Source organism: Pelodiscus sinensis, chromosome 5 (assembly GCF_049634645.1).
Source record: "Pelodiscus sinensis isolate JC-2024 chromosome 5, ASM4963464v1, whole genome shotgun sequence".
NCBI classification, from domain to species: domain Eukaryota; kingdom Metazoa; phylum Chordata; order Testudines; family Trionychidae; genus Pelodiscus; species Pelodiscus sinensis.
In genome coordinates, this window is record NC_134715.1 from 131886194 (window position 1) to 131912270 (window position 26077).

The window sequence follows — 26077 nt, forward strand, 5'->3', positions numbered from 1 at the left end:
CCCGGGAGCTAATCCTGCTGGGAGATAACCCCATAATAGAAGAACTAGAGGACACCAAATGAAATTAATGAATAGCAGGTTTAAAACTAATAAAAGAAAGTTCTTCTCCACACAGCGTGTAGTCAACCTGTGGAACTCCTTGCCAGAGGAGGCTGTGAAGGCTAGGACTATGACAGAGTTAAAAGAGAAGCTACATAATTTCATGGAGGTTAGGTCCATAAGAGGCTATTAGCCAGGGGATAGAAATGGTGTCCCTGGCCCCTGTTTGTCAGAGGCTGGAGAAGGATGGCAGGAGACAAATCGCTTGATCATTGTCTTTGGTCCACCCTCTCTGGGGCACCTGGTGCTGGCCACTGTCGGCAGACAGGATACTGGGCTAGATGGACCTTTGGTCTGTCCCAGTACGGCCGTTCTTATGTTCTTGTGCTGTGGCTCTGCCTTTTAAATGTATTAAGAGCCAGCAGGCTCTTAAGGCTGGTGTACAGGACGAAGGGGAGAGGAGGGAGGGAATCAGCTAGCAGGCTCTTAATACATTTAAAAAGGCAGAGGCACAGCGTCTGAGACTGGGTACGAACCGGGAATCCGCGGATTCCCAGATTGCACCTGGTCCCTGCTCCCCCTCTGCCTCCCCTGACCCCTGCGAAGAAAATACTGGGGGGAAATGTCTTTTAAGCCAGCTCCCACCTGCTCCCACTCCCCCCCCCCCGCTGCCTCTGATAGAGTAAGCAAGGGGGGGGGAGGAGAAGCGACTAGTCGAGGGACTAGTCAACTATCTGAGCTTATGCTTATCAGATAGTCAACTAGTTGCTTGCATCCCTACTTTACACCCCTGTGATATACTAGGAAGGGAAGCTTTTAATTGCATTTTACAGCCAAAGGCCATATAATCAGTCAGTGACAGATGCAAGAATATACTATTCAAGAAATCCTTGTTCTCGGTTGCCTCTCTAAATGTCATTTATGGTGATGAATTCAGAGGGTCTGTCTATACCAGTGGTGGACCGACTGCCTGGGCCCATGGGCTGCATACAGCTCTTCAGGGTTCCGTGTGGCCCGTGAGGCATCTTGCTTACTGCTCATGCACAGGGCTGCTGATTTCCTTCCATGTAGATTTTTTTTCCTACCTTAGTTATTAAAGTGACACACAAAGCAAGCGCACATGAAGTGAGGCGCATGCTGATTGCACACAACATGGATTGTGGGAGCCAGGTGCTCTCTGTGTCCAATCAAAGCGCTGCTTTGGTTCAGTTGGCACACGTCACACGATCTAGGGATGCAAGCCTATCCTGGGAGGCCATCTTGGTTATGACAATTTTGTGGTCTACTGAGATGAGGGCCACTTATGTGGCCCTTTCACTAGTCTAGGTTGCCTGTTGCTGGTCTACGCCACAGTTTGGCAGTGCAGTTGTGGCTTGTGAGGAGTACCTGAACTAGTGACTGAGCTGGCTTGTAAAATAGCACCAGCTAGCCTTCCAAGTACAACCCCACCCACCCATACATGCGGGTGTGGCTAGACATGTGCTGGGCAGCTAGCATGTGCTGTCTCTCATGCCATCACAACTACACTGCTGTTTTAGGGAGCTAGCTTAGATATGGGCAACAAGTGCTGTGCCCGTCGTCATGTGGACATGTGTCATGTGTCTTTTTTGTGGTGGTGGGTTAGTTCCTTGTATACCTCTTCGTTTAGAGATACAATTGAAGTGCTGGGCAGTGTTCCATGTCTATTGGGAAACAGGGATTGGAATGCCTATTCTGTCTCCTGACTCGACCATCTGAAAGATTCCTATTATTATTCAACGGGCTAAGTGGTTTAATGTAAATTCTAAATCTTGACATTTGCAAAGCATTGTGTTTGAAGTCGGGCAACTTCAAAATCAGCTTCCACATTCAAGAACACATAGGGACAGAAAATGGCGAGAGGTCTTGGCTAGAAGTTTTCTGTATGGTTTCCCTCATCCCTTTGGTATTGGAGTATCTTGCATGAGAAGTGAGCACACAAATGCATAAGAACATCTTTTTCAGCTCTCCTAGCAGTAACTGCCTTAAATCTAATTTTGAAACGTTTACCTCCCCCCCCCCCCCCCCAAAAAAAAAAATCATGTGTTGGAGTGATTTATTGTAGACACGCTACGTTGGAAGATGGGTTTTGCATTTGCTTTTGAACATTGGTGTTTTTTATTTCTTTTCTACAGAGCTGCTTCTGCAACCCTATTTGCTTCAGATCATCTGTATTCTGAGCTAAGAAGATACAATGAATAAATCATACATTACACTAATACCTGCAGATTCCTTCTGGGGGTGAAGGCCTCATTCTTCTAGATGATGTGCTTCTAATGTGATCTTTTTTCTACTAATTATAGGGGTGAGAACTAGAGAGGGTTGAGTTTGTGAGGTTTTTAAATCATTTTATTCCGTGGACCTCTTTGGAAAAGGCAATCTGCTGGACCCTTTACCCAACCTTCTGATTTTCTCTGTTATCTCGGTTTTGTGGGCTGCAAGGCACGGCTTCCCAAACCGTAACTTGTGAACTGGTGGTGTGAAATATGAAGGCTGTATGTTCAGTCTTTTAGTGTTCTACTTGTTTGCACTGCTGGGTCAAACTTTTTTGCTTTCAAAAGCCCAGCTAAAATACATTCTTTCATCATGCTTACGATTGGGAAGCACAGAAGGATTTTTCCTTGGTTGGTAAATTTTCATGACCATTTTTTTGAAAGGGTGGTTGATTTAACCATTTGGTATGTTTCCTAACATTTCGGCCCTCGCATATGGTAAGATGCATTTTCAGTTTTAGTTTGCAGTGTAAATTCATAGTTTAGAAGACTGTAAGGGGCCATTGTGATCTAGTCTGATCTGTATAACACAAGCCAGAGAATTTTCCTAAAAGAACTCCGGGGGATTATTGTTTAGAAGAACATTGAATCTTGGTTTAGAAGCGATGAGTGATAAAGATTCTTATCATACACTTTGGTAGATTGTTCCACTGGTTAATTACTTTTACTATTAGCTTTTACTATTTACTTTTACTATTACAAGTCTGATTTTTGTCTAGCTAGGACTTCCAGCTGTTGAATCTGGCTGTTGAATCACATTATACCTTTCTCTGTTAGGTTGACAAGCCCTTATACAATATTTGTTTGCCATGGAGGTACTTAGTCTATAATCAGTAGCCATATCTTTATTAAATTGAAAAGTCTGAGCTCCTTGTATCGATCAAAAGGCATGTCCTTTAATTCTTGTGGCTTCTCTCTGAACCCTCTCCAACTTATCAGTATGTATATTTTGGAATCATGGACACCAGAACTGGCACAAGTATCAGAGGGGTAGCCGTGTTAGTCTGAATCTGCAAAAGCGACGAGGAGTCCTGTGGCACCTTATAGACTAACTGAAGTGTAGGAGCATAAGCTTTCGTGGGCAAAGACCCACTTCGTCAGATGCATGCCACAGGACTCCTCGTCGCTTTTGCAGAACTGGCACAGTATTCCAGCAGCAGTTGTAACAATGCCAAATGCAGAAGTAAAATAACTCCTCTATGCCTACCTGAGATTCCTGTTTGTGTCCAAAGATTGTGGCAATAGCATCTCATTGGGAAGGTCATGTTCAACCGATGACTACCACTTGCTAATTTTTTTCAGAACCACTAACTCCCAGGATAGTCACCCATGCTGTAAGTGTTGTCGGGGTTCTTTGTTCCCTGATCATAGAATGGGAAGAAAACTCAAGAGGCCATTTGGTCCAATCCCCTGTGCTCATGGCAGGTCCAAGCACCATCTCTGACAGGTGTCTGTGTAACCTCCTCTTAAATATCTTCAGTAACGGAGGTTCCACATCCTCCCTAGGCAGTTTATTCTAGTGGGTACCAGATGTATACATTTACATTTAGCCGTATTAAAAACCATTTTGTTTGCTTCTGCCCAGTTCACCACGTGATTCAGATCACTCTGTATCAGTGACCTGTCCTCTTTCTTATTAATTATTCTCCCAATCTTTGCATTGTCTTACAAACTTTCAGTGATCTTGTTTTCTTCCAGCTCATTTATAAAAATGTTAAATGGGATAGGGCCAAGAACGGATCCCTGTGCGGCCCAGTAGAGAAACACAATTTCTCAACTTAGTTACATTTTATTCTATTTCCAGGCTTGATAAAAATAACATTGGAAAATATCTATATTTTTTTGCTGGAGCAGCAGGAGGCCTAATGTGGTAACAGAGCAGCAGTTGTAGAATTGGGATTTAGTGAAAACTTTGAAGGGTAGCCATAACAAAGAAGGTTTAGTTTATTTGAAGAATGGAAAATTGCAGTTCAGTTGGAAACCACAATAAAACCAATTGAAAACCATTATTGTTTATCAAAATTGGAAACCATTATTGTTAATCAGAATTGCTGACCAACTATGAACCATAGGTCAGGTCATTGCAATCAGGGAGGTAGATCTCTGGAAGTCGTCCTATGGTAATTTTGGAATGGAATGAGATGAATAAACTGTACAGATGATCCTTAAATCCAGTTGTTTTAAGCCTAGTGTTGACATTTTTGTGTCTTGATATTGCAGGAGGAAGGATGTAATTTGTCATGAATGGACCATTATCTTGGGGTATATTAGGGATTTTGAAAAATGTTTTAGATGTTACATGGGATAGCTGAGGAGGAGAACATTTTTCTTGAGGATTTGGAAGGGAAGCTACAGGGAAGATAAAAGGTGATTGATAATCTGACCACTTTGTTCATGCTCCCTCTTTCACTCTGTTTACACGTATATCTTGGGCCAGGGGGATGTTGCACACTGAAAATTGTTTAAAGGCAACACGATTGAAATTCTGAATTTACTGTAGTTGCAGTCACATTTTTGGAACTTCTGCTTCTTTGTTATTGAAGGTAGAAATATGGACAAAGTAGGTTGAAATCAGTCTAGAACCTCTTGAGACTGAACACCCCCCCCCCCCCCCAAAAAAACCCCCCAACAACCCTGGGTCCTCTCTTTCTTTGGATTTAGGTTTGGACCAATGTGTTTATTCTTGTTCTCTGAACAACAATCCAGTTTTTAAATATCTCCTACATGCCAGCAGGAAGTTCAGTTTAAACCTGCCTGCCTCTAGCTAAATGACCTATTGGTGCAGTTTATCTGCACTCATTAGTGTATAAAAAAACTGAAAAAAGATTAATTCATTCTCCTATAATACAGGGTGAAAATTGATTGTGCTCTACTTTTAACTGCATCCTTTGGCTACTTTGTATGCAGAGTGAAATCAAAGCTGATGAGCTTCCTGTGTTTACTCTTTAGTACGCTGGGGCTAGCCATTTCTGTTCCACTACTAAGGAAGATAAGTGTGCAGGTGTTCGCAAGTCGCGGAATATTTTTTTGGTGTGAATTTTACATACTACTCGAGCTTGTAGTTAGTTGATGGTAAAGAGTTTAATATTGTATGTCCTGAACATCTCTGCTCTTGAATGTTTTTCTTGTGATCACGTTCTTTTAGCCTGGCATAAGTTTCTGTGTCACCATTGAAAAAACGTGTGGTGAATAAATTGACAACATAGCAGGCTAACAGGATTGCAGTGGACAACTATTGCAGATCTGCTTTAGTGCCTCAGGGGTCAATGGATTCAAAGCTCTGGTTCACAGGGACTCTATTTCAGTGGCCTTAGGGGGGTGTCAAGAAAATGTTATACTTTCTGCCAAAAAAGGATGTGGGAAGAGATGGACCTAATTTTCCCTTGTGGCAAGGGGAGCACTTGAGATGTTTTCCTTTGAAAACTTGACTTGCATTTAATTTAGTCTTTTTTAAACATAGTTTCCCCCCTCTCAAAGTACTGCCACTTCTTTACAGACATGAAGTAGACATGTGTTAGCTGATGGAACGCAGCATGGTATCTTGTATGTTCTTTTGTGACGGTGTAGCCTGATCTATGAGGAGTAAGGTCACAAGCAGATGTTATGTAGGCATATTGATGCTTCCTCTGAAAACTTGGCCCTTTTTTACATCTTTTTTTCAAATGTTTGTCTCAAAATGTTGACAATCTTTATTGCCAGTTGCTTTCCATTCAGATCTGTTTGACTTTTTCCAAATTATTGATACTTGTCTCATGAGTCAAGATTCTGCTTGAGTGTCTTTAAAGCGTTTGTTGACTGTCCTTCCTGCACTTTGAGTTTTAACTTGCTATAATGGACAATTTTTTTTGAGAATCTATCATTAACTAGTCTGACAATGTGACTTGCTACTCTAATCTGACCTTTGATGATCTTTGCCTTGATGCTGGCTGCTTTTGCTCATTCAAAGAAGTTAATGTCTGACACTGTGTCTTGCTGGAGATCTTCACAACAGAGCGAAACAATGCATATGAAACTTGGCAGGTTGCTTGATGTGTCCATGATAAACTGTCCCTGTTTTGCACCCTTATAGAAAGATTACTGGTTGTGATTTATGAGATGCTTAAAAAAGGGTTTCAGTTTTTTGGACTCCTAAACAGCCTGGAAAAAGTGCTTAGTTGCCTCTGAGAACCTATTATGGATAGTTTATAGGTCACTTTCACTGATGAAGTAGACGACAGTCATTTGCAAAAAAAGGGCTTCATGTATGAACTCCAAGGACTTGTGCCTTTTCAGTAATTCTCTGGCTATTGCATCAGTTCTGTACCCAATATGCATGCTCTTTGGAAGGATGTTGGTTGCATAATTCAGAACAGCTGTGAAGGACCCAAGAGGATTCGTACCGGCTTGCAGCCTTGTTTCACCTATTAAATATGGTGAACACTTTACAAAGGTCATACTGAGTGTTCTTGACCAGTCAGGTCTTCGTGGAATTGACATGTGATAACAAATTTAGTGGAACAGCCACACTTTTTTTCTAGAATGTTCTAGAGGCCATTTCTGTTTGGTGTCAAACACTGCTTTTAGACCAACGAAGACTGCATGCAGTTCTGTGTTTAGTTTAGTGCATTTTTCCTGAGCCTGTCTCTCAAGGGCACTGTGGCACTCCAGCCTGAGTTAACTTCACCTTTACTCTCTGGAGAAGCTTCTCTGATACTGTTTCAACAGTCTGGTTGAGCAAAATACAAATGAGGGTTTTATGACTTCTTAGTAATAGCAGGGTGATTCCTTAATCACTTTTGCTGCCTTTATTTTTGTGTGGTGTAACCAGAATTCTGTCTTTGGGAAATAGAGATGATTTCTCAGGATTTCAGATATCCTTATTCATATAGATAGTTGAGTTTTGGGGACTGCAAGTAGAAAGATTTCATGCTGCCTTTGCATGGTGATTTATTTGGCTTTATTTGTTCGATAACTTTCTGTGCTTTCTCAGTGGTAGGCAACAGGGTATTTTCTTCATTCGGTAGGTCTGACTTCTAGAAGCGAAAAGGAAGGAGTTGCAGAGGGAATGCCAATACGTGTGGGTTGCTGGCTTATTTCTTCCGGTACCTGTGGTTTGATTGAGGAAGGGTGGTTGAGTAGTTCAGTAAAGTGCTGCACCCATCTTTCAGGGTTGTGTGTCCTCCTTGATTAAGATAAATCCTTTTGAACTATTTTGATGAGCAATAAATGGCAAATGTTCTGCTTTCTTTTTCCACCAGTTATCTATAGAACATGAAGCCATATTTGAGCCTTACAAGTACCTGTTTGTCTGTCTTTTGTGGTGATTCTTTGTCATTTTACCAATTGTGGCAAGGTCCTTGCCCAGACCCCTCGCCCTGGGACCCCTTCTTCAGTCACAAATCAACAGGAGACCCGTTCTGGTGCAATCACCCAGGCCTTTTACTGTTAGTGCCAATTCCCTACCACCTTCTATTTACAGAGCTTTCACGTTTGCAGCAAACTTGGTCAGCCTCTCCCGCTGCCTGGGGTGTGAGCACACTCAGTCACTCTCTGGCTCCTCCCCTTCCACTTCCCCTTTGGCTGCCTTATCCAGTCCTCTGGCTAATGAGGCCCACAGCTGCTTCCCATTGGCCCCTCAGGCCTGGGCTTACTCAGCTGGCTGCAATTGGCCTTTTCAGCCAGGCTTATAGTGACAGATCTCTGGCTTAGCCAGTAGTCTGTCCCACAAGATACAAGCACATCATTGTTTTCCTCAAGGATATTTTTAATATCATTTTCATTGAACAAGTCCTACTGCTGTCTTTGAATTTTTGCCCTAGAGTTTCTTCTGAAGCTCGAAAGAGGGCTGGCTTGAATATTTTCCATTTTTGAGCGCATTATTGGGTGGTCATATGCTATTAAATCCCTTCTCCCCAAGTTTTTCTTAACAAAATGGATATCTCCACTGTGTTTTATTCAATTTCAGTTGAGTCTGTTCGGCATTGTTTTGTTGAAGGGGTAGAGTATGTAATGGAAAATGATTCATGTGGTCAGTTCAACAGTTTGCTTCTTGCTTTGCTTTGATGATCTTAATATCCCTGATGGCTCTTTGGTTGTACAGTGACATAGTCAATGAAATGCCAGTGCTTTTATCTTTGAGGTTGTGTTGGTAAAAATGAACTCACACTCGGCACACTTGCAGACTGTTGCTGTTCGTTTATCTGACTTCATTGTTCGTTTGTTCTCTGATGTAGCTCTGGCATTATAGTTTTCCCCAGAAATCTGAGGTTTTTCTTTACCGGCTGTAGATTTGATTGTCTTGCAAGTCACAATAGAACTGTTTTCTCTTTTGTGCTGTTCATGGTTGGCGCATAAGCAGGAATAAGTGTCACAAACTATGAATTGCCAAAGGGAAGAATTAGTCATTAGGTGTTTATTTTGGCCCCCGAGTAAGTCTTTCAGTGATTTCAGAGCGTTATTTTGAATGGCGAAATGAGTGCCATAAATTCTGTTGTCTTTTGGCTAGTTTCCCTTTACAGAGCCTTTGTCTGCAAGTCTGGCTTCTCTGAGGGCAACTATGCGGATGCTGCCTCTAGCAAGTCCCCTTGCGATTAACGCTGTCTATCTTTCAAGTCCTGACGTGTTTCCTCTGTCCATTCAAGTCTGTATGTTCCGTGTCACCACGGTAACAACTCTTTAGTTATAGAACGACTACGGTGCGGATGTTCCACCACCTGCCGTGAACTAGCCAAATTAAAGGTGGTCAGCGCATATTTGGGGCATTTTTTCTAGCTACCTTCCCTTACTAGGGTGTAGAGTGGTGTCCTTGAAAAGTGCTGTTCAGTCACCTGGGGGAGTTACTGAACATCCTTGCTGTGCATGCTTGAAAGCTGAGCAATCCGCATCCCTCCCACTTGCATGCAGGGTTGTGATTGATGCAGTGTTCACTCTACACCAGGGATGTAAGTGGGTAACTGGTTAACCAGTTTACCAGGCTGGTCAGAACAACCCACCTCATCACAACTCCGTGCAGCCGGATTGATAGTGTGTGACTTTTGATTTTTAGAAGTGTACTCCCTCTCCTCCCTCCACTACATAGTTGTGAGGAAAAACAGAGCTTTGTTGCCTACATTGTAATTTGGCAGAAACAGCAAAGTTCACCTATCCCTCCCCTTCCACCTTTATGGGAAGTGGTCATGAGATACTCAATAACCACAAGCAGTTGAGCTCTTAGTTTCTAATTTGAAAGACAATTCAGCATCACATCATCTCCCTAACATTATTTTATATAGAAATCTTGGCTCCCTTCTCAGGTTGAACTAATGTTTCTAGATTGACTGCTGAAATTGCTCTACAATTTTGGAAAATTTAAACCTTGATCTGGAACAGGATTGATTAAAAGTTTGGAAAACATGGCATGTAGTGGTGCACTCCAGGCTCTCAGGGTATTTAACTTATCAAAGAAAAGGTTTGTGTGATTTGCTCAGTCTATCAACCTCTGTCCTCCAAATACGTAGCGAATGGAGGCTATGCTTGAATACAAACAGGAATTCGTTCATGGAAGTTCTAAAGCTTGTGTTATGAAGAGTCAGACTCGATCACAGTTGTCCATTTTGACCTTGGAATCTGAGAGACTGTGGCCTCAAAATCTGTTAATCATGGTGTTTTCTACAGCTTGTGGTAAGGACCAGGTTCTGTCAGTGTTTGAAAAAATAACATGAAATCTGAAGACCGCTTGGGAGCCAGAAATTCCAGTGTTGTGATCCTGGCTCTGATCAGGCTCGTTGTGTGGCCTTCGGCCGGTTATGAACCCCTTTGTACCTGAATGTGTCCATCTGTAAAATGAAGATAATTTGCTTACTTCACTGGATGATATGAAGGTTAATTAATATACAAAGACCAACTGTATTTTATGTGTATTATTAATATTACACAGCAAGAGAGACTGCGTGTATTTACATTAGACACACATTTTCCAGACCTAGTTCATTTCACTCGGAGGAAATATTTCAATTCTTTAAAAGAGGATTTTTCTTGAATTGGGGCCACTGCTGTGGTACTTTTATCCCGCCAAGTTCAATGTTCTTCTGGACAGAATAAAACATGTTTATGGATTTTGATGACACTAGAAAATTCTTGGATAGTTAAATTTTCTGTGTTACGGGAAAATGAACAAAAGTCTGATTGAATTGAGGATGCCTGACCTTGGGGGGTGGGAGAGAATCATACATACCAGAGTTTTGATTACTTGGAAAGTATTTCCTTGATTGTCTTTGGCATGTATTTATTATTACATTATTCCCCAGTAGCAGCCATTATAGTTAAGACTGAGATGTGGTTTTTGGTTCCCCACTCTCGTGGGGGGCCCCCTAATTTTTGCTTCTCACTACTTTCTCAAACAAAATACTTCTTGCCTGCTTGTGTTCATCCCAAAAGTGAATTTGTTTGGAAAGTTTAAGAAACATAAGTTCAATTATTTGAATTATATAAGCATGCTACTCTTCCCCCAACCTTTTCTATAGAGTCTTCAATTTAAATTGTAATGCTTGCATAATTAAAAAACAGCTGATGCTAAAGGTGTGTATCTATCATTAATGAATATATATACCTAAGATGTTTGAAGAGTCCTTAAGTTTCTAAACGTATGGTCATTAATAGTTGCTTTTTTTGCATATTCAGGTTAGAATTCTGTACTTTCTTGATACATTGTGGCTCTATCAGGAGCTTTTTAGTGATCTAAAAATCCAGGAATCTGACAAACAGAAAAACAAAAGGTCAAAGATGAGTTCAAAAGAATACCACAAATGGGGGGAGAGAAAATCCGTAAAGCTAAGGAACAAAATGAGTTATGCTTGGCAGGAGAGAGACAAATTAATAATAGAAAGTTCTATAAATACAGAAGGAGCAAGAGAAATATGAAAGTAAGGCCCACTATTTAATGGGGAAGGAGAGCTAACACAAGACATCAAGAAAGCTGAGGTTTGTAATACCTGTTTTGTGTCATTTTTCATAAAACTTAATGGTGACCAGACACTCAACACAGTTAATATTAACAGGGAGAAAGGTCACAAGCTTGAATAAGAAAAGGATTAGTTAAAGAATATGTAAGTTAGATGCAATCAAGTTGGTAGGGCCTGACAAAATTCAATCTTGAGTACTTAAGGAACTAATTGATGCAATTTTGGAACCACTGGCAATTATCTTTGAGAACTGAAGGTGAGTGACATCCCAGATAACTGGAGAAGGAAAAATATAATATTTGTCTTTTTAAGAAAAGGGGAGGAGCAAAGATGCTAGTTAGCCTAACTTCAATATCCAGAAAGTCACGGCAACTAATTATTAAACAATAGATTTGTTCTGAAAGAGATAACAGGATTTAAAGGAAGAGCCAGCATGGATTTGTCAAGAGTGAATCATGCCTAACCAAGGTTTCAGAGGTAGCCCCAGTACTCTGTTTCATCAAAACAAAGAGTCCAGTGATACTTTAAAGACTAACAATTCTATTATGGTGTAAGCTTTCATGAGTTGCAACTCACTTCCTCAGATGCATGAAGTGGAAGAAGAAACAGATAGTAGGGATACAGAGATGGGAATGTTATATCAGAGCCAATTAAATCAGGGTGGATATAGATAAAAAGGTGAGACTACCTAAAGTGGAAAATTTCTTATGGTAATCAGAGAGCCATTCCCAGTCTCTATTCAGACCCATTTTAATGGTGTGAAATGTTCATATGAATTCCAGTTCAGCAATTTCACATTGCAGCCTGTTTTTGAAGTTTTCGTTGCTTGAAGATGGCTAGTTTCAAGTCTAACTATGACCATGGAGGTTAAAATCTTTTTCTACTGGTTTTTTGTAAGTTACCAATCTTGACTTCTGATTTATGTCTATTTATTCTGTTACATAGACAGTCCACTTTGTCTAATGTACATGGCAGAGAGGCATTGCTGGCACCGGTGGCATATATCATGTTAGTAACTATGCATGTGAATGAGAGAGTCTTTGATGGTATGGCTGATGTGGTTAGGTCCTGTGATGGTGTCACTAGGGTAGATTTGTGGGCAGAGTTAACAGTGGGGTTTGTTGTGGGGATAGTTCTTGGATTAATGTTTCTGTTGTGGGGGTGTGTGGTTGATGGTGAGTATTTGGGCAGCTATAAGTGGGACCTGGCCTGCCTCCAAAAGTCAGAGAGTGAGGGATTGCCATCTAGGGTAGGTTTTATGTCCTTGATGATGGGCTGGAGAGGTTTTAGCTGGGGGCTGTAGGTACTGGCCAATGACATGCTGTTGCTTTCTTTGTTGGGCCTGCCCTATAGTAGGTACTTCTGGATACTCGCTTGGCTCCGTTGATCTGTTTGTTCACTTCCCCAGATGGTTACTGTACATTTAAGAACGCTTGATAGTGATCCTGTAGGTGTTTGTCTCTATCTGAGGGATTGGAGCAATTGCGGTGGTATCTTAGGGCTTGGCTGTAGAGACTGGATTTTGTGAATTGTTCTGGGTGAAAGCTGGAGGCACATAGTAAGTCTAGTGGCCAGTAGTTTTATGTTTAGTTTTGAAGAAAGAAGACTGAAGGGATCAGATAGCTGACTGTCAAATACGTTAAGGGCTGTTCTTCCAAGGATGGCGATCAACAGTTCTCCATGTCCACTGGAGTTAGAACAAGAAGCAATAGGCTTAATCTTCAGCAAGGGAAATTTAGCTTAGCTATTAAGGAAAACTTTATAACTGAGTGTAGTTAAGTGGTAGAGGAGGCTTCCAAGGCACGTTATGGAGTCTTCATCATTGGAAGTGTTTAAGAATATGTTGGACAAAGGGATGATCTAGCTATATTTGGTCCTGCCTCACTGCAGAGACATGGACTATTAGATGATGTCTCAAAGACTCCTTCCAGACCTTCATTTCTGTGATTTCATGTTTACCTAGCGTGGGTTATATTCTTTGCCGCTCAGGTTTTTGTGCTGTCCTCCTCATTCTGGTACGTAAGCATCTCGGTTAATACATTTGGGAGCCTGCAATTACAAAAGTAACTTGGAGTGGTTGCTAAAGACCTCGAAGAGCATCTCTTTCACTTGAAATAAAACACAACTCCAGTTCCCTACTGCTGTCTAACGACATTGAGTGGAAAAAGTAGCATGAAGTTGTTAAATCCAAGACCTTTCAAAATAAGGGTTTGGTGATAACTTTAACTTGCCATGTTTCATGTGTTAAACCCATATAGCACATGTGTGGCACTTCCAAATTTTTTATTTGTGCTTGTTAAATATATAGACATTAATTTATTATATACAGTGTACAACAAATTGTTTCTCTGTGGGTCACGGTAAACTTTTTCTTTTTTTCCCCATGTTTACTGTGTGCACCCTTCACATACTTGTAGCTAAGTTTCGGAGGGGGAGCCGTGTTAGTCTGTAACTTAAAAAAAAAAAAAAAAAAGTAGTCCTTTGGTATCTTAGAGACTAATCAATATACTTTCATGGGCAAAACCCACTTCATCTCCAGCTTGCCATAGGATTACTTGCTTGCAGACAAGTGTTTATTGTATCATCTTATTCTAGTGGTTCCCAAACTTTTTGATTTTTGAGGCGAGGAGTCCTGTGGCACCTTATAGACTAACTGAAGTGTAGGAGCATAAGCTTTCGTGGGCAGAGACCCACTTCGTCAGATGCACGTAGTGGAAATTTCCAGAGGCAGGTATAAATATGCAGGCCAGGATCAGGCTGGAGATGACAAGGTGGATCCAATCAAGGAGGATGAGGCCCACTTCTAGTAGCTGATCTGGAGGTGTGAATTCCAAGAGAGCAGAAGCTGCTTTTGTAGTTAGCGAGCCATTCACAGTCTTTGTTTAATCCAGAATTGATTGTGTCAAACTTGAAGATGAACTGTAGCTCAGCAGTTTCTCTTTGAAGTCTGGTCCTGAAGGTTTTTTTGCTGCAGGATGGCTACCTTTAGATCTGCAATTGTGTGTCCAGGAAGATTGAAGTGTTCCCCTACAGGTTTTTGTATGTTGATTTTGGCCTGCATATTTATACCTGCCTCTGGAAATTTCTACTACATGCATCTGACGAAGTGGGTCTTTGTCCACGAAAGCTTATGCTCCAACACTTCAGTTAGTCTATGAGGGTATGTCTACACTACCACCCTAGTTCGAACTAGGGTGGTTAATGTAGGCAACCGGAGTTGCAAATGAAGCCCGGGATTTGAATTTCCCGGGCTTCATTTGCATATTGCTGGGCGCCGCCATTTTTAAATGTCCGCTTGTTCGGACTCCGTGCCCACGGCTACACGCGGCACGAACGAGGTAGTTCAGATTAGGCTTCCTATTCCGAACTACCGTTACTCCTCGTGGAACTCCTAGTTCGTACTAGGGTGGTAGTGTAGACATACCCTAAGGTGCCACAGGACTCCTCGCCGCTTTTGCAGATTCAGACTAACATGGCGACCCTTCTGATACTTGATTTTTGAGAAACCCGCATGTCCCCCCTCCCAAAAATAGCTGCAAAACTTGGGGTGGGATTGACGGGAGTGTGTGGGGCTGGGTCGCCTCGCGCCCCCCTGTAATTTCTTCACACACCCCCAGGGAGGCACGCCCCCCAGTTTGGGAACCTATGCCTTATTCCTTGCAAAGCTTGAGAACATACATTTCACTTTGCTTAACCTCCAGCTGCCCTAATTACTTTTCATCCTCTGATCTCTTCTTTCTTTGTCAGCATTCTTCTGTTCAAGCTAAGATCTTGCTGGTGCCAGGTAGAAATGGCCTGCTATGTGTCCTACTCCATGATATGATCCTTCTGAGTGAGGAGTCCCAAAATATTTTGGCTGTCTTCATTGCCATATTAAATTGCTTGCAGATACCTTACTTTTTGGTCAATTGTAACCCCCTCGTCCCTGTTGGATGCTGTTACCATGTTCTTTCCTCTGTTACAGATGTGTGAAGATTTTTACCAGCTGATTCTGATTTTAGTTTCTGTTCAGGCTTCAAGTTCTCTAGATTACTTTTGTATTTGTGTCCTCACTGCTGTTAGGAGCACCACCCAATTTACTGTCCATTTAATATAGTGGTTAAATGAAACTGTATCTTGTGCTTATTCCTACCAAATCCTATGAGACACATCCCAAATTCATCATGAATCCTGGTTTTTGGCCCTTAAATCAATTTTCAATCCATATGATAGTGCTTATATAATCCACTGGTTAGTGGTCATGATGTTTACTGAGTTTGACAGGGTACGGGTCTCTAATGACTTTCATCTTTAGAGCCCTGCAAATCTGCAGAGGATGCCTAACATTGTGAATACCAGTTAAAATGGGGTATGTTCAGAAGCTAAAATGGGGAAAGAACAAGTTGAAAATTAGTTAGACCAGTTAGATGTTTTCAATTCACCAGGGCCCGGTGAAATGCATCATAGAATACTCAAGGAGCTGACTTGAGAAGCTATCTGACTTATCCTTGAAAAGCTATGGGAGAGATTCCAGGAGACTAGAAAAGGGCACATATAGTGCCCATCTACACAAAGGGGAATAAGGGCAATCCAGGGAATTACAGACCAGTCATCTTAACATCTGTACCAGGAAACATAATGGAGCAAATAATTAAATAATCCATTTGCAAACATCTGGAAGATAATAAAGTGACAAGTACAGTAACAGCATGGATTTGTCAAGAACAAATCTTGTTAGACCAACCTGGTAACTTTTTACTGGCAGGGTAAGAAAGCTTCTGGATAGAGACGTGATAGATGTGGTATATCTAGACTTTACTAAAGCTTTCGATATTCTCACGTAACCGTCTCATTAACGAACTAGGAAAATGTCATCTAGATGGAGCTAGTATTAGGTGGGTTAACCCTTCCCAGAGAGTAGTTTTCAGAGGTTTACAGTCATGCTAGAAGGGCATAATGACTGGGGTTCTGTGAGTTTTTGGGACCAGTTCTGTTAAGTATCTTCATTTCTGAATTAGAATAATAGATGCGTAGAATACTAGAACTGAAAGGGACCTTGAGAGATCACTGAGTCCAGTCCCCTGCCCTCTCAGTTGGACCAAGCACTGTCGAGATCAGGGATGGGGAATCTTTTTTGGGTTGGGGGATGCTGACCCACAGAAAAATAATTTGGGGGCCACATGCAAGTGAGAAACGTCTGACTGAGAAGGAGAAAGACACTCCTCCCCCATTCCCTTTGCAATCCAGAGCCTAGGGGGCCCCAGACATATATAGATATTGGGTGCTCCAGCTCTGTGGGTGGGTAGCTGGAGGTGCAGTCAGCAATGCTCAGCAGCCAACAATGTGCCAAGTGCTGTCGGCAGAATTAATTTAATTTTCCTTTGATAATTTTGGTACTCTGTAAAGGGGCTGTTTTGTCGAAGAGTATTCTTCCCGAAATCTGAATAACCTGTCACAATGCTTTGCCAGAATGAAGGGGGTCCTCTAAACAGGTGGCTATCTTGTTTTAAAACCAGCAGAGCGGGAAGACCATCTCCAGTAAGTGGCAGTACAGTAGAGATGGTCTCCTGTTGGCATGACCGAACTTGGTTACCCGTTAGCTGACCTTTCGTTTGAGCCGAATGGCAATGATCGGCAGTTATGCTCCATCTGTAGATGGTTAATTACCAGTTCACACAATATGTTGTTATGGGTCATCTGTTTCCATTTTCATCATAAACAGAAGTAAATGTTGAGAACATATTTTTCTACATCCAGTTTCACTTGTTGTGGATACTTGGAATAGTTTGCAACCCACATCTTTTGCTTTTCGATGAGGGCTTTTGGCCAGAGAATCCTGTGACCATTTCACAATTTTTTTTTTAAAGTGCCCTGGAGGTTGTCTTGTTGGGACTTTCCTTATGCAAAACATAAAAGCGCTGGGTTTTTTTCAAATTGTAACCATATTTTTCATTAAAATCCGCTACAGTCCCCATAAACAATTGACTCGGAAAATTTTCCAAATGTTTGCCACAGTTCTGTTTTTATTTTTATTGTTAAAAAAAAGAATTTTTAAAACACAACTTAGCGTGTAATTAAAAAAGTGATAGAATAAATCAGAAAAAATGTACAATGCATTTAGCTCTTTATTGCAATATAATTAAAACCGACTGTGTAGTTTAGTGCAAAAGTATTTTGCAGGGGTGTCTGAATATTTCTACTATTTGGTTTATCATGGGAACTTCTGGTTTTGATTGTTACTGACTTCCCGATTGAGAAGGATTGCTCAAAGCTTCTGCCAGTATGTTATGCATTTGTTTATATATTATGATACTCTATAAATGTATGCAATTATGGAGAACTTTGCACAGGTAGCTCTGTTGCCTGCATAGATATTTCTGTGAGGTCTTCAGAATCCATTTGAGAGCCACCAGTCCTCAGTTGTTTTTACTCCTCATTCACAAAATCCCATTGGCCAAAGAAGGTGAATTCAAGTTTTGAGGCTTTTTTTTAGCAGAAGTGTAGTTAAAGGAATATAACACTGTACTGTCTTTGGTACAAAATTGAACTTGCCTATTTTGAAAAAGAAAGAAATGTAGGATAATGGTAAATAAGAAATGTATCCGACCCCTGGTGATTGTAGTGTCTGGATAGGCTTCTGAGACCCTTTTTCAGTCCCTCGAGTGCAGCCCTTCAAGTGGAAGGCCTGAGCATCCACTTCTTTGGAGAGGGATCTTCCAGCCAACCATTCTGATGCTGTCTCCAGGTTTTAGGCCCATTCTGGTTGCTAATTGTTACTTAACTAGCCCAATGAGTTTTTCTTTGGGTGCTTGTGCACAGTAATATTCAGTGACGCGGAAGCAGCTTTTTGAAAAACGCTGTGTTTTATTTTGCCGTGAGGTACAGAGTGTTTAGAGAAGTGGGTTTAAAATGATCCCTTCCTGCGTATTGTCCATACCAATACTTGACATTCCCCTCCAGCCCTAGGGTAGGCCTGACGTAGGCCCAATACTTCTCTCCACCCCCACGGCACCATATTACAGACTTTTTGCGACAGACCCCAGCTCCTGGTTTCTGACAGCCTGAAGCCCCTTTCTCTTTTTGTAGAGCAGATCTGTCTCTTTGGACCTTCAGAGTCTCAACCTTGGAAGCATCCCTGTTGCCTGTTGGGCTGAGAAGTCCTTCTGGATGCTTATAAACCTAGTTGTGTTTGACAGATGCTCCTTACCTATGTCATTGTTTCTCCTTTCCTGTCCACTTCCTAAGCTAACTGTATTTAGGCCAAAACAAAAGACAGAACTATGTAGCACTTTAAAGACTAACAAGATGGTTTATAAGGTGATGAGCTTTCGTGGGCCAGACCCTCTTCCTCAGATCAATATGTCGACGAAAATCGGCACAACCATATACACCAAAGTGATACAATTAAAAAAATGAACACATGTGAAATTGACAAATCAAATTTTAGAACAGAGTGGGGTTGAGGGGGGAAGGTTAGTGTCCATGAGGTAATGCCATAGGGGTGATAATAGGGGAAGTTTCTGTGAGGTAATGACATTAGGGGTGATAATTGGGGAAGCTATCTTTGTAATGGGTGAGATAATTAGAGTCTTTGTTTAAACCTATACATAGTGTCAAATTTTAGGCAGGGTCATATCTCTCAGACCCTCTGAGGCATATGATAGTTGTAAAAATAATACAGAATATTCCCCAGTTCTCCACATTATATCTTATGGGCTGAACCAAATGAGACGTTGAGTGTTTTGCTAGGTGTTTGCCAATGGGATGTCCTAAAATGGTTAGAATGCGTTGAGTCTGAAATTGGGAGAGAAAATGAGCCTTTCTGAGAACCCACACCCCAGTAAAAAATAAACATAGTGCTTGTAACCAGTACTTCTCACTAGAAGAGTCTTCCTCATCCTCAGTATATTAAACATCTAAACCAAGACCTCTTATTACAACCCTCAGTCACAGAAATGGGCTGTAATCAAAATACTCTTGTCTTTGCCAAGGAATAAAGGGAACGTCTAGAGGATTTCTTGTAGGTAGCTATGAAGTAGAATAGATTGCTAAACTGAAAGGCAACAAAAGCTGAGAAACTGTGAAGCAAGACTGGCAGCTCCTGGTTATTTTTAACGTAGCCCAGTAGCAGGAAGGAGAGAGGAAGCTCATCAGGAGAAATGTTTCAGTAACCACATGGCATGAACCTTCCTTCATACATGAGATTTTGGATGGAGTCTAAGTGACTGGGCAACAAAATGGCAAATGAAATTTAATGTTGATAAATGTAAAGTAATGCACATGGGAAAAAATAATCCCAACTATACGTACAATTTAATGGGGACTAATTTAGCTACAACTATTCGAGACAGAGAACTTGGAGTCATTGTGGATATTTCTCTGAAAACATCCACTCAGTGTGCAGTGGCGGTCAAAAAAGCAAATAGAATGTTAGGAATCCTTAAAGGGATAGAGAACAAGACAGAAAATATCTTATTGCCTCTGTATAAAACCATGGTACACCCACCTCTTGAATACTGCATACAGATGTGGTTGCATACAGATGTGGAATGGGTCCCATATGAAGAAAGATTAAAAAGACTTGGACTTTTTAGCTTAGAAGAGAGGAGACTAAGGGGGGATAGGACAGAGATCTATAAAATCATGATAGGTATGGAGAAAGTGAATAAGGAAAAGTGTATTTCCTTGTTCCCATAACATAAGAGCTAGGGGTCACCAAATGAAATGAATAGGCAGCAGGTTTAAAACAAACCAAAGGAAGTTTTTCTTCATGCAGTGCACAGTCAATCTGTGGAACTCCTTGCCAGAGGATGTGGTGAAAGCTAGGACTTTAACAGGGTTTAAAAAAGAACTAGATATGTTCATGAAGGTTAGGTCCATCAATGGCTATTAGCCAGGGTGGGTAGGAATGGTGTCCCTGGCCTCTGCTTTTCCAGAAGTGGGTGTCAGGAGAGGGATTACATGAGGATTACCTGTTGTGTTCCCTCCTTTTGGGGCATCTGGTATTGGCCACTGTTGGCAGACAGGATACTGAGCTGGAGGAACTGTTGGTCTGACCCAGTATGTCTGCTCTTATGTGCTTATGTCCATGGGAGCAGAAATTCAGGGAATGAATTGTGATCTTGCAACACTAAGCATAAAGAGGGATACAGTACAGATTGAAGAGCAAAACTGTCACCTGCTTAAGATCCTTTGACAAGCTTGTCTTTTAAGGAGATTGAGCTAACAAATGTTTAAAATCTTCAATATTTAGCAATATGACACAACGGCTGACTAGATTTGTCATTCATCAGAGCGTGAATAACTTCAAAATATATTCATCACACCTGCAGTGCCTCTATCCTACAGTAAGTAGAGATCAGTTAACACAAAGAATGATTGTGTTCTCTGTCCAGTGGGATAACAGCCTTGTGGATTAAGGATGTAAAGGAGTAGTTGACTCCTTGATAAGCAGGAGTTTATCGGGTAGCCCTATCGACTATTTGCTCACCTGTCCTTCCCCTGCATTTTTAAAGGGAAGCCGGCAGGAGAGGACCTGGTTGAATTCTGGGTCTCAGCACATCTCTCTTCTCTCCTCCCCATCCCCCCGCTCGCGACCGCTCTGTATTTTTAAAGGGAAACTGGTGCGAGTGTTGAGACCTGGGTACTAGGGATTCAGCCAGCGTCCTCTCCTGCTGGCTTTCCTTTAAAAATGCGAAGTGGCAGTGGGAGGTTGTGCTGAGACCTGGTGTGAGTTGGGAGTGATTGCTGACACTGTCCTTCCTTATCGACTAATCGAGTAACTGATGGAAATTCCATTGGTTACTTGATTAGCCAATCAACCGCTAATCCCTTTACATCCCTATTGTTGATGCCTTTCCTCTGGGAGGCCAAGAGAAGTACAGAGACACAAGAAATAGCTTCCATTTGTATCTCAAGATGCTCACGAAGAGCCTGGCTATTGGACCTGTTTCTGGCATATAGCTAAACCTTGGCCTTTTCCTCTTGTATAATTTGTCTTGAGGTCTGATCCAAGCTTGGTAGCATGTCGCTGCACAAGTGGCCTCTGAGAGGTTGAGCCCGATTCACTAACGGCCTACTTAAAATTCCCTTTATAGACTCGTTAGTTGTCATTCATCACTGGGAGGATAAATGTGCTATTTCTGCAGCACTCTTAGCTCATGACAGTATGAGAGCAGAACAAGTTTGCCAGCTTGGCCACCAAAGTAGTCTTGGAAAGCGGTATTTTTTTGCTTGTTTCTTAATTAAAATATGAAAATCTGCCCAGGGCAAAAAGTCCTAATGGCTTACCAGAAAAACAAAAAACACAAACCTTCTCCCCCAAAGCCACCCACTTACAGTTGGTTCTAGACACAGATCTCAAGCATGCTACTGGCATTTGTTTTGAAAATAATACCAGGAGAAGGAACTAGCCACACACTAAGTTGAGTCTGGATTGAATAGAACACAATTAGAAAAGCCACGATTGAAATCATTGTCTGTATACTCTGTGTTGGATGGAATCTGATTGTTTCAATCAATCATTTACAACTAGTTGCAGTAGTTCTAGAGTCAGTACAAATCCTCAGAGTGTGTGTGTGTGTATACCTTGGAAAAAATTACTAGGATTTCCACATTTTGCACACTCAATGATTTACATAGCAAACTTTCTCCACGGATGGATGTTTCTGCCGGAGTTACGGCTCAAATTCACGCTCAGCGCTACAAATCAAGCTGGGTTCTTTCTCCATGCTACCAGCCATCAGTGATAAGATTCTGCAGTTGGATGCTATCCGTGCACGAGCTAGTTACAGTCCACCCCCGCTCCATGTGGAGCCCATCAAGTTAACATTAACGGGGTACTTGGTTCACAATACCAAAGCTGAAGCTTGCTTTTCATAAGAGGTGGCTCGGATACATAGCGTGCAGATGTGTCAGGTGCTCAGAGAGCTGCCAGATGTTGAAATTAAATCATATTTAATACTGCCCGAGTGCCTTCCCTCAGAAAATTTCATAGCACTTCATGAACATCAGTGAATTATGTCTCTCGTTACTCTCCATATCTTCAGTGGAGAACTGAAGGAAAACAGGGTATGGGATTTGCCCAAGATTAGAGAGGAGTTCCATGGTTGAACAAGAAAGATCCCAGGTTCAGATTTTTAGGTTAAGACCAGTTTGTGACAAGATGATCCCATTGTTTTTGATCTTGGGAGTCCCATCCTAAGAGGCACTGGACTTTTCAAGTGGTTTACTGACAGAACCGTTTACTGTTATTGCTGATGGTTCTATATTTATCATTAGTTCATCATCCATTTATAGTACACTATCTGCAGACCCAACCTTTTGTGTGTTGCCTACCACCATGGTAGGAAAAGACTGATCGTTTGACGTTTTTTCTTTAGTCCTTATTTCATGAACTGATAGATGGCCCATATAAAGACCATAAACACTTGATACACAATTCTGGGTTCTCTAGCAACTAAATAGTCTGCAGTTGGTAGAGAATGAGCTAGTGGCACCCCTAGCTCATTGATTAATTTAATAATCATGTAACTCACACTTACATGATTATTCAGTGATCCCTTGGGGTGGGGCTGGAGGGCAGCATGCTCCTAGCCCCCCACTCCCAGGGAGCCCCCTGTCACCCAACGCTGCTACCTCTACTTAAAAACCAGCTCTCTGCACAGACCAGCTCTCACCTGCCACCCCATGCTACTGCCTCCCTTTGGAGAGAGGCTGCTCTGTCATCCCACAGAGACAGCAAGGGAGGTGGAGTACATGTAGTCATTTGGATTAACCGATAAGCCCAGCCTTAACCGTTAGTCATTTACATGACTATATACTAACATCCCTAGTGTTCTCTCTAATTTTTTCCATCCATATGCAGAATAAATGTTATGAGAAATGAGGCATGTGCATATGTGCACCACTAGCAGAAACACACACTGCCAGTTGTGGGTGCTCTGCTACTCACCTTGGTGGCATTTGAATCTCTCCTAGGTGGCTCAGCTTACAAGGAATACTTGTGAATTTAGGGAAGTAATAGTGAATGCGCTATCATTAAAGCTGTCAAGAAGAAAAGTTGGTAGTGATTTAGAAACCTGATTCTGAAATTACCCCATTGAAGAATCTCCCACTGAATACTTAGAAACCTGCAAGCTGCAAAATCAGTTAACATAGTTCAAATTCTCCAGACAAGGCCAATCTTAGTCATGTGATCTGTTACTTTAATATTAGTTACTGTCGTTATGTATTGAAATGTTGTATGCCCAGTATATTCTAAAATGCTCTGGGATAGCTTTCCTCTGAAAGATGTTACATACAATGTATGTACTGTTGCTTTTGCTTAGCTATTTGTTGGTATCCTGGCTTGGTCCTAGGGATTCATATCGCAAAATTTACAAGTTGTATAAGTATTCATTAGTGTCCTTTTTGCCAGTCTGAAGAAAATAAAATCGCTAATGACTCCTAATGAAAACAGGTGGCTCTTCAAACAAGTCTGTATGCAGTACTACTGCTACTAATGTACCTGTTTAGAAGATATCTGCTTCCTGCACGAACTGGCTGGCCAGCCAGCTAATACTTAAACACCCCATAGCTAACACATTCATGCATATTTTTAATTCTTTACTGGTTGAAGAAAAATATGACCACTCATTTGTGTAGGCTTCCACAGATATGTGAATTGAAGGGGATTAGATGCCCAAGAATGACTCTTGAAAAAGTATTTGCGAGACCAATAGAAGTTCAAGGAAGACAACGGGGATAAGAAGAAAGATGAACTGGTATCGGTGTGCCTGCCGGTTGCTGTCTGCGCCTTTTCCTGGAAAACAAAATGAATTGAAAAACAAAATAATTGGTGCAGGAGTCACTTACAATGTCACTACTTAGCAGTCCTGAGACTCCAGAGTAAGTGGAACATTTTGAAAACCAAAATGTATTGACAACGTGCTGTCTCAATTCATGTCCTGAGGTCAGACTTGACAACTTACTGCCCCCTCCCAAAGACTTACACAACTGAAGATGTTCTCACAAACAGCATGCTTGCGGGCATGTTGTTGTCTTCCACCACTACCACATTTTATCCAGATCCCATGTGCAGACCAGATTAATTTTGGAGCAGGAATGTTTTCCTGGAACTTTGTGGAGTTCAAAAGAGTTCAACGGTAAAGTAATAACCAAAGTGGCCTCAGTTTTAAAATGTTGGTGAACCTGCTCCACTTCTGAGTGCTCTGAAGTACATAGATAACTTTGAGATTTTGGGGTTCATTTTGCGGTATGCACGAGGCAAGCAGTCTCTTTTTTATGGGTGTGCAGAACGTTCATAGGTGTAGGGGAAAGGTCTTTCTAACTGGCAGTGGTGATACCTGGCAAGAACTCATTTTTCTCTTCATTCCAAAAAGCTGGTGGCGGTATGGTGGTATCTTTTCAATATTCCTCCTGTTTTAACTTCTCCTCACCTTTAATTTGCTCTGATTCAAAAACAAAAGGAAGCACTAAAGGTTTTTGTAGCCCAAATTCAAATACTGAGAAAAGCAGGTGCAAGTCGATGGATTCCAGTCGCAGGCGCAACTACTTAAACCATGGCTGAATGTGACCCTCCAATTCCCTCTGTTAACGCCGAGTTGTGAAGCTTTGACTTAGCCTTTTGTTGAAAATCTTGTATTTATCAACAGAGGCAGACTCGCCTATGAAAGAGCTGTGGGTAAATTCCTCCTCCACTTTTAAAAATACTACCTAGCAGTGCACAACCCAGCACCTGCATGTTGGACATGTACAGCTGTGCGACGTGTGTCAATTGCTAGAAGGGGAACTACTGAAGGGGACTAAGAGAGGATCCAGAGCACAAGCTGAAAGACACTGGGTTTTATAGTATATAAATTGAAATTGGAAGTGTGTGTGCAGGGGAGAGGGAGGGAAAAGGGTGAGAGATTTGTCTTGTGGTTCTGCTATAGTTCTGTTTTCATCATTATTGCATCTAAAATGTGCAGGTTCCTTTATTTGTTTCCATAAAATCAGCTAGTAAATTTAAAATGGAAAAAAGTTAGTAATAGGAACCAGTCTATCTTTTCCAATGATGAAACCTACTATATACAATGAAATGTCGTTAAGGGCTTTAGTCCTAATAACGTGTGTTAGAGCTGAGTGCCACATGTAGGAGGGTTATAAAACTTTTATTAGAGATGTCAAGGAGATGCTAATTTTCTAGTTATACGTTCTGTGAAAGCTATTGTTGATTTAATCGATTGTGGTGGGGTAGCTGTTGGTCCCAGGCTGTCAGACACACAAGGCAAGAGAGGTTCTACCCTTTGTTGGACCAACTTCTGTTGCTGCGACACCAGCTTTTGAGCTTTTGTTTTGAAGAAAGATTCCCATTGATTTCAGTATGACCAGGATTTCACCCAAGAAGACAAACACAGAAGAGGTGAAAGATTTGCTCAAGATCTCGGAGTGAGCCCAGGGTAGAATGGGAAATACATGTAGATTCTCGCTAATTCATGCTAATCTGTATTTAAACCTGTAGAGTTGGAGGCAAGTCAAAATTTAAAAGACCAAAATAAACGATAGGAACAGGGTGCATGAGGCAATATTGTACCAACTTCTGTTGGTAAAAGAGAAAAAGCTCTGTGGCTCAGAAGCTGTCTTTCACCAGTGGACGTGAGAGATCCTTGGCTGAAAGGTACTATGTAAATGCCAAATACTATTAACTACAGTGTGATTAGACAGCACATGAAATGTCTGCTTCTTACAAAGGGAAGGCCACTTTGAAAGAAAACCTCCTAAAGGACGAACGTATACAACGAATAGTCTAGCAGCACCTTAAAGACTAACAAAACATGTAGATGGTCTCATGAGCTTTTGTGGGTGCAA

The 26077-nt window shown here is 41.5% G+C and overlaps 1 protein-coding gene and 1 long non-coding RNA gene across 7 annotated transcripts in view; both read left to right on the forward strand.

Moving 5' to 3' along the window:
- EXOC6B (exocyst complex component 6B) overlaps positions 1-26077 on the forward strand; it is a 468167-nt gene that overhangs the window by 173098 nt on the left and 268992 nt on the right. The gene's annotated exons all lie outside the window — the stretch shown is intronic.
- On the forward strand, positions 516-4939 carry LOC142829714 (uncharacterized). Its single transcript, XR_012904468.1, has 2 exons — positions 516-3309; positions 3477-4939. It is a non-coding gene; the product is annotated as an uncharacterized LOC142829714 (long non-coding RNA).